The 9,772-nt window shown below is 42.7% G+C and overlaps 1 pseudogene across 1 annotated transcript; it reads right to left on the bottom strand.

Moving 5' to 3' along the window:
- Positions 1–3,008: 3,008 nt before the first annotated feature.
- Positions 3,009–6,598, bottom strand: LOC306654318 (antigen-presenting glycoprotein CD1d-like; annotated as a pseudogene). Its single transcript, XR_013766972.1, has 5 exons — positions 6,593–6,598; positions 5,488–5,793; positions 4,759–5,037; positions 3,573–3,672; positions 3,009–3,478 (listed from the first exon to the last, which is right to left on the bottom strand). The product of XR_013766972.1 is annotated as an antigen-presenting glycoprotein CD1d-like (transcript).
- Between the last annotated feature and the right edge of the window lie 3,174 nt (positions 6,599–9,772).

Here is a 9,772-nt window from a genome sequence, read left to right as displayed (position 1 = left end):
GCCATTGTGAATAGTGCTGCAATAATTGTGGGTATGCAGGTATCTCTTTAGTAGGTTGATTTCATTTCCTTTGGATCTACATCTAGGAATGGGATGACTAGATCATATGATAGATCCAGTTTCAATGTTTGGAGGAAATGCCATACTGTTTTCTATAGTGGCTGCACTAATTTTCATCTCCATCAACAGTGAATGAGTGCATTTTTCTTCACATCCTTGCCAAAACTTATTTAATCTTTTTAATTTTGAAGTAGTCATTCTAACTGAGGTGAAATGAGGTCTTGTTGTAATTTTTAATTGCACTTTTCTGGTGACTCATGTTATTGAGCATTTTTTGCCATTTATGTGTCTTCTTTTGAGAAGTATCTATTAAGATAATTTGTCCTTTTTTAACTGAATTATCAACTCCATATTAATAAATCTAACTCTTTTCTTTCAATGAGTGCCCATTTTCCTGCAGTTTGCCTGTTAACAGAGACTACTAGTTGCCTCCCCAAATTCATTAGTTATAAAAAACTCATTTTTTCAAAACTACTCTAAGATTTCACCTCACCCATTCAGAATGGCAATTATCAAGAATACAAGCAACAATAAATGTTAGAGAGTATGTGGGGGGAAAGGCCCACTCATACATTGCTGGTAGAACTGCCAACTGACAAATTTGGGAGCTAATTAATATTTTATTATATTATGTGCTCTAAGTCAAGAACAGAGTACATCTTTTCACTAACTCAAAGTGTTTTATTTATCCATTGGCAAACTAAATAGTTTTTATATGTGTCAGTACTATTCATGTGAAATATATTCCCAAGTAATCTTTTTAACTTTTGAATGCACTATTTATTCCCATTTCTATTTCTAGTTAGTTTTAGTTAAAAAGGAAAATATCTTTGATTTGCAACTGTTTATCTTCTCTATTTGAATAAATACCCTTATAAATTCTAGCAACTATTCCTTCAAACAGGGTTGTTTGAGTTTTCTAGGTGTAGAGTCACGAGTTGGTGAAGAGGATTTAGTTCATCTCTTCTCCATTTGTGAGGGCTGAGGGTCTCTCAGTCCAACAGAAGTGTGCTTCTCCTAATTCCCCAAAGTCAGAAGGAAATTTCAACTGTCACATTTCTGTACCAGATCACCCCCTTGTTAAGGATTAGACCACAGAAACTGCGTTATCTGTGTGAGATTCCTTTTGATCATGGTGGTAAGAAACCACCTCAACTTCCTGCTTCTCTTTTATGGGCTTTAGTGCTTTCACGGTCTGAAACACAGGGCAAAACATGTACATTTTCAACCACTAAGAATCGTTCACTATGAGTCAAATTCACACTTTTTTTGGGAACAGTGCCAGGGATTGAACCTAGTGCAAGCAAGGCACTAGGCAAGTGAAGCTAGGCAAGCACTCTGTCAACTGAGATATAGCCCCAGCCAAATTCATACTTTTGGGTGGAAATTTCTCCAGTTCAGAGCCCTAGTCTCACAAAGATGTTGAGTTGATGAATTCTGGTACTAATTTTTTTTTCTTTTTACAGACTGCATTTTGATTCATTGTGCACAAATGGAGTACAACTTTTCATTTCTATGCTTGTACACAATGTAAATTCACACCATTTGTGTAATCATACGTAAATAGGATAATGATGTCTGTCTCAGTCCACTATCTTTCCTTCCCCCTCCCATTTCCCTCTACATATTCCAAAGTTCCTCCATTCTTCTCTTACCCCAGGCTCCCCCATTATGTATCATCATCCACTTATCAGAGAAAACATTCAGACTTTGATTTTTTCAAATTGGCTTATTTAACTTAGCATGATATTCTCCAATTCCACCCATTTACCTGCAAATGTCATAATTTTTTTCTTCCTTATGACTGAATAATATTCCATTCTGTACATATGCCACAGTTTCTTTATCCATTCATCTATTGAATGGCATCTAGGTTGCTTCCACAATATAGCTATTGTGAATTGAACAGCTATAAACTTTGATGTAACTGTGTCACTGTAGTATGCTGATTTTAAGTCCTTTGGGTATAAACCAAGGAGTGGAATAACTGGGTCAAATGGTGGTGCCAATCCAGGTTTTCTGAGGAATCTCCATACTGCTTTCCAGAGTGGCTGCACCAATCTGCAATATCCACCAGCGATGTGTGAGTGTGCCTTCTTCCCTATATCCATGTCAACCTTTATTGCTTGTGCCCTTGATAACAGCCATTCTAATTGGAGTGAGATTAAATCTTAAGGTGGTTCTGATTTGCATTTCTCTAATTACTAGAGATGACGATGACTTTTTCATTTATTTGTTCATTGCCTGTATATCTTCTTCTGTGAAGTGTGTGCCCAGTTCCTTAACCCATTTATTGATTGAGTTCTTTGTATTTTTGGTGTAAAGTTTTTTAAGTTCTTTATAAATTCTGGAGATTAGTGCTCTATCTGAAGTGCATGTGGAAAACATTTTCTCTCACTTCATAGGCTCTCTCTTCACATTACTGATTGTTTCCTTTGCTGAGAAAATGATTTTGAGCTTGAATCCATTCAATTTATTGATTCTTCCAAATGAATTTCATGATTGCTTTCTCTATTTTTAGAGGCACATCAATGGGATTTTAATTGGAATTGCATTGAATCTGTATAGTGCCTTTGGTAGTATGACCATTTTCATAATATTAATTCTGCCTATCCAAGAGCATGAAAGATCTTTCCATCTTCTAAAGTTTTCTTAGTTTCTTTCTACTGCTAGGATTATCAAGGAGACATGACAGACTTTGGGGAACTGAAATGTTTCTGTGAGTTCTGGAAAGATGGAAAAGTTAGTTAAATGGGTGTATATAATTCATTGAACTAGGAGCACCTTCATGTATGCAAATTATACTTCGTTTATTTTATTCAAGAAAAAGTTGAGAAACATTGATAAGATTTCATGGGAGAATTTGAAGAAGGGAAAGAGATATGATCTGGGTCACCGGAGGGGTGATTCCTGAGCAGCATTTATTTATACACAGAATATTTTGTAAAAAGACAAGTTAACTTCTTAAATCACATGTCACATAAAATTCCAGATTTCCAGTTTTCTTGAGAAACACAGGTTATAGTCAAGCCAGAGTTTGACTTTATATGTGACAGTGGGCCACTGTAGCTTTGCACAGGACATGGATTTTCCAGCTCAGGACACAGCCTATCACCCAATGACCAACACATGCACTTCCACCAGGCCCGTACCTGCTCACGGCCAGCAGGAAAGCATAGGAGTTTGCACTCCTCTTTGTACAGAATCACTTGGGCTTAAAAACTTTTAATGCAAGAGAAAAGACTCAAACTCTTTTAGGTAAGTGTTCACAGGATTGATGATTATTTTTTGACATCTCCAGATTACTCTCCATTCATCCTCCTTTGCTAAGCAGGCAAGAACTGCAGTCTTGGGAACTTGACTCTTGGGCTCTAGACAGGCAGATGGCCAGAAGACTCACAGGATGTCTTCATAGAGGCTGTGAGGGAATAGAGAGGGAGACACAGTTAGGAAAAAGAGAAGAGGGAATGGAGCAGGGAATGAGGGAAGAGCAGATGGAAGAGGAGACTTACCAGTGTCTCCTCATCCACAAGGTTAAGCCTAGAATGAGCATAAAGAGTAACGCCAGGCATGTCAATAGGCTGGTCAAGCCCACAGAGTTGTGGCTCCCATCTGCATGGGGGAACACAGGATGTGTGTCAGCACAGGACCCCTCCCTGAATCAAGTTCCCTGGGCTAGCATGTTTGAGAAGCCAGCTGCCTCTTTCCTCCCCCATTTAAAGCATCAACTTCTATTCCTCAGAAGGTTAGACTCCCCATTATGTCTCAGGTCTAGGAATCCCTAATCCAGTTCATTTCAGTATGTAATAATGTATAGCATACAGGTTGTTGTCTTTTGGATAAGAGGTGCCCCCCAAATAACTCACATGAGAGATAATGCAAGAAGGTTCAGAGGACAAATGATTGGGTTGTAAACGTCTTAATCCAATCAGTGAATTAATCCCAGATGGGATTAATTGAAGTGGTAGTGTGTGGCTGGAAGAGACTGGTATTAGGGCGTGGCTTTGGGGTATATATGAGACTCTGGGCAGTTAACCTACCTTAGTCTCATTTCCTCATTTGTAAAATAAGAATAACAGTAAATGCTTCAAAGGAGAGTGGTAATGCTCAGGTAAAACACTGGATGCATAGTGGCCAGCTCCCACCCAGGAAACACCCAATTAACAACAGCTGTTCTTGTTTACCTGCTTTTCTAAAGTCCCTGAGCCCCATTCTGCTGGGAAATGAATCTTCCCAGGTTTCTGTTTTCTTTTTTTTTTTTTTTTTTTTGTAGTACTGGTCCCTAGAGTCTGGGACAAACCACTGAGCTGCATCCCTAACCTGTTTCATTTTATCTTTGAGACAAGGTCTCCCTAAATGGTCTGGGCTGGCCACCAACATGCAATTCTCCTGGATTAACCTCCCCAGTCGCAGGATTATAGGTGTGTGCTCTCATGCCCAGCATCCAGGGATTCTTTCTTTGCCCACTTTCAACTTTCAGATCTCTAAGATTTTTTCAGTCTCACTTCCTCTTCTATTTAATACATTTGATCTCACTCCTATTTTAGTTTCCAGTCTCTATTTTCCTGCTTTCAGTATCTGGAATCTCATCCTTCTATCCCTCCTATGTGTTGTGGCAACCCCATCCTTCCCAGTCCTTCCCTCTATTCTTGAGCACCGCCTCCCCACCTTCTCCAGCTGGGCCCCAGCATTTCTCACCCCAGTAGAGGACAAGATCCTGCCCTCCTAGACTGCTGTGTTTCACTCTGCAGGCCAGGCCAGCTGCCTCCCCAGCTGCCACATCCAGGGTTGCTTGGAGATACCATGTTTCATCACCATTGGGCAAGAAGTCACCTCTCTGAGTGCCCTGCTGCTCCTGCTCACCCCGCATCCACATCACCTACACTGGCTGTGGGTAGAACCCAGACATATGGCACACCAGCAGCAGACGGCCAGGTCCAGGACTGGGGCCCCTGGACAGCCAGGCCTCGGGCTTCACTGTATCCAACAAAGAATAAGGAAACCTTCAGTTGAGAACCCTGCATCAGGGGTACCAGGCTGCCTCCCAGGTTAATGTTCCCCACATGCCACTTCTGGAGATGAAATCCCAGGGAGCTTTGATCCCTTCGTGTCACCCATCTCTGATCCTCCTTCCTGTCCCCTGATCTCAGCACCCTATAAATGCCTCACCTCCCTATTCTAACACCCTGAGCTCAGCTGGAGCACACAGCATGTTTCAGACATTGTCTGAAGCAATTCTGACCCACAGGGTTGATTTAATTCAACTCATGGAACCCAACAGGTACTTGGTGACAGTGGGTGATATCACACCTTATGCACCCCTCCCTTGTCTTGTTCTTTCTGTGATGTTAAAGGAAAGCAAACCCCTGGATGGCAAAACCTAGACGAAGCCTGTTTGTAGACTGGGGGTGAGGACAGCAGGCTGACCTTGCTTCTCCAGTTCTGATTTTCCTGTCTTTAGGATGCCACTGGCATATTTTGGATAGATGACATTGAGGAGCCACTGCACTGTTTTCCTTGTTCCTTGGTCCTAGTTGAATATACCAAATGTTGGGCCAGTGGGCCAGGCTTCCGAGCAGTTTTCTGGAAACTCAGGATACATTCTCATTGGTACACTACATGGGAAAAGTTTTCTGAGAGGTTCCCAGAGTGCACCTCACAGCCTGCAGACAACTGGAGCTCAATGGGATTTGTGGAGAGAAATGCGTGGAAATCAAAGAAGGGTTTAAAAGACTGGGACAAAGAAGAAGAAACTGGTAGGAGAGTTATATTGAGGACACACAGTGAAGGGAAATAAAAGTGGGTAGTCTTGGGTAGGCAGGAACGTGTTATTTTCAGAAGAAACTGGAGCTTTTCCAGGCAGAAGTGTAAATCTGAAGAGGTGCGAAGAGAATCTCGTCTGGTGGGAGCACAGTCTTCTAGTCTTTCTGCTTCCATTCTCTAAACTCGAGTGTCTGCCTAGGGTCCCATCCCTCAACTCACACTTTAAGGGCAGCATTTGGGCGAACTTCCAAATTTCTCTGGTGAAAGTGCTTCGATAGCCCAGATAAACCTGCTGCATTTGGTCCTATTGCTGGTAGCTGAATGTGCTGTAAGCCCAGGATGTCACAAAACGAAGTGTCGGAGGCATTGATGGAACTGCGTCTGCAGCTCCGCCAACCATGCCAAGCTCTCCGCACGAGGGGCGGTGTCACTGGGAAAGGGTGAGATCTGAAGCCAGTAGAAGGTGAGATTCTTTTTTCGGGACTGGGAGATAAAGAAAATTGTACTCATACAGCAAATGACCTACAAAGCATACAACACAATGAGAAGGGGAAGGGGGAATAGAATCAGTAGAGAAGCCTGGGACGCAAAAGTGGTTAAATGCCAGCCCTGAGTCACATCGCGTCTCCAGAACCAGAGAGCAGGTTATCTGCTGGATCCTGAGACCGGTCCTCACTCCTTTGCCCCAGTCGTGTGTCGCCCTCATCCCAGTGCAACTTCTTCTCTCCGTTTTCTAGGACGAGTATCCGGAAGCCCTTGTTCCACTTACCCTCATGATTTTCTGAAACTTGGGGCAGCACCCACGACAGCAGGAATAACACGCATCCCATGTCGCTGGGCGTGGGAACTTCGCTGGCTCAGCCCAACACAGGGCATGGACCTTGGCGCTCCTCTCCACGCCCCGCCCCGTGCAGGCTCAGCTAGCTTCGTTCTTGGCGGGGTCCTAGTAAAGTCCCCAAGCACAGCACAGGCAGCAAACCCACTCCTGGAGGCCCGCGTTTTGCTCTTCTGCGGGACGGTCCCTCTCGCCCTTGGCTATTCCAGCTGCAGAGAGCCGGGATCCGGGATGGGAGGAGTCCCGAGGCTGCTGCTCACTTCACTAGGTTTTGCATTCAACTTGCCTTAGCATCTGTTTCAGTCCCGAAACCGTTTCAAACAGCACAGGATGCTTTACAACTGTTATCAAAGTGTTTCTAAAAGTACGTAAAGGTGCATATACGGTGCACCTAGGATGCTTTTAAAAATGCAAAGAAAAAAGGAGAAGAAAAGACTTTGGCTTAGCGTTGGAAAGAACTATGAGTGATTTTAATTTGCTTTACTCTTTTAAATCTTCCAAAATTTTTATGAGTACAAGGATTATATTTATAGTAAAATAAAATATTGAAAGTAATTTTCTCAGTGGCACATTGAGAGGGTTTGACTAAATTGACATTCTTTAGCGCATTCATATCCCAAGATTCCTCCATTTCAGTGTTTCTCAGCTTCTTCTTCCTCCTATGATGGTCCTTGGTATCCTCTGAGTCAGCGTCTTCTGTCTTCCCTGACTCCGCTTAGGTTTTATTTTGGTTTATTTGCAGGGGATGGGAATAAAGTACATTTCATTTTCTTGCACTTCACTTTAATGTTGCATTTTGTGGAAATTGAAGATGTGTGGCAACCCTGTATGGAGGAAATCTATTGGCACCATTTTTCCAACAGTTCAGATGAACCTAAGCAGTTTTTAGCAACAAAGTATTTTAATTGATGGATACACATTCATTTTTTAAGATATAATGCCATTGCACACTTAATGGACTACAGTAATATTCCTGACTGTATGCGTGTTCCCTTACATTCCCCTCCACCACTCACCCTCCTGCCTGTCCTCTCTACCTGCTGGCTTCCTCTTCTGCCTCCCACTCACTCCCTCTCCTAATATGAGCCTCTGATCCAAAGAAAAGACATAAGATTCAAGTGTGCATCTGTGAACCAGGACAGCCAATGCCATTCCTCATGCTGAAAATAAGAAATTGTGACAAAAGCAGTGGCTCAGAGCCCTGGGTCACCTGGACAAAGATCCCTTCTTTACTCAGTCAGCCTGAGCAGCTCCTGACAGCCCTCTCCCCATTCCTTTGATCCACTCCACTGCCAGCTCGGCTCTACTCCACTGTCTCTTAAATGACCTCTTTCTCTACATTTCCAGCTCATCACCACCCTAACCTTTGGCCTGGTCCCTGGAAGTAGCTCTCCTAGGTAGGACAGCAAAATCAATGGCCTGGCCTACAACATCACACACAGCACTGCCCTGCTTGAACTTTGAACAGGTTCTTGCACCCCACTCTCTCCTACTCTGTGCCTTTAGCCTCTCTGATATGCTTTCAGTTTCTCTAATACGCACAACTTCCTCTGCTTGGGGAACTCTGGCCCCTCTCCTCCCCTCACCCACTTCCTGGGCCTTTATTTCCACTCTGACCTCAGGCTCTAAGGTCATTTTCTCAGAGGAGCCTTCCCCACCTCCCAGACTGTGTGAGCAAAGGCAGGAGAACTGGGCCAGCCCCACCTGCACTCTTTGCACACCAACTGACTTTGCAGACCTCTCCCAGCACATGCAGAACTTGTCTTTATGGATATATCCGCGGGTCTGTCTCTTTCTGGGTGCTCTTGTCAATCAGCTGAAGGGACACCAAGTGTAAGGCTCACATCTCCTGGTCCAGTTCCTCCCATTCTGACAACATGAATGCTTCCCTTCCCCCCACACCCCATTGTATCCCTAGAGAAGAAGCTTCTGCCCCTCACTCTGAGCTGGGGTCCTGGAGATTGCCCTAACCCAACCTGCCTTACTGTAATGAAAGCTGCCCCAAAACAGTTAAATAGCTGTTTAACTATTTAAACAGGCAGAAAACTTATTTATGTAACAAAGGACTAAGTGAATGTTCCTTTCACTTGTAGAGTATTTTTTGTTTTCAAAAAGCTTTCAAATAAACCATTGAGTCCCCACAACAACTGTGATAGGAATTACTATCTTGAATTTGTAAATGAGACAACCAAATCAAAGAAAGAATACACAACTCTACCAAGCAATACACTTCTTTTTCTTCTTTTATTTGTTCTTTTTAGATATACATGACAGTAGAGTGTGTTCTGACATTATATATACATGGAGTGTAACTCGTTCTAACTAGGATCCCATGCTTGTGGTTGTACATGATGTGGCGTCACACTGTGGTGTATTCATATATGAACACAGGGAAGTTATGTCCAGTTCACTCCACTGTCTTTACTATTCCTACTCCTCCCTTCCCTTTGTTTCCCTTTGCCTAACCCACTGAACTTCTATGTCAAGCAATACACTTTTAATGATTCATGAATGGAACTGAAATTTTGATCTTCTAACACACTGGTCCAGCATACCCCTTTTCTCACAGCTGCATTCTGAGGTTGTATCTCCTACTCTGAGGAGGCAGTCCAGTGATATAACTAGCCTCATTTCTTTTGACATCGGGCGTGTATAATCCAAGTTCATCAGAAGAGTGTAAGAATTTCTTGAATGGGAGGGAGGTTACACTGGAATCAAAGAATTATAAATCATCGAACTAAAAATAGCTACAAATGTAATTTGCTGTGGAATCATTAAGGTATAAGAAGCACAAGAGTCATGAAAGCAGTGTGAATATTCTTTTCTTCCTCTTACTAGTGAGAGGAGTAATGGGTACCACCTGCTCACTACTGATTAGCATGCTCTGTCTTTCTGAATTGTACTCTGGTTGGTTCTGATTGCCATTTGCTCGTTTTCTTAGTTCTCTTTTTCCTCCTAGCATTACTGATCAGGTGACCAGCTTGATTTAAATATCTGAGATAAGACTCTCCCATTAATCCAATTTCATTTTCACTGGTTCATGTGTGTGAATCATACCCAGATATCACTATTGATTAACTGGCTCAATTGTTCTTGTTTTCTGATCCTTTGCCT

The sequence above is a fragment of the Sciurus vulgaris genome (genome assembly GCF_902686455.1).
Source record: "Sciurus vulgaris genome assembly, chromosome: 1".
NCBI classification, from domain to species: domain Eukaryota; kingdom Metazoa; phylum Chordata; class Mammalia; order Rodentia; family Sciuridae; genus Sciurus; species Sciurus vulgaris.
The sequence above is the reverse complement of the archived record's forward strand: the minus strand, read 5'-3'. Positions and strand labels throughout refer to the sequence as shown.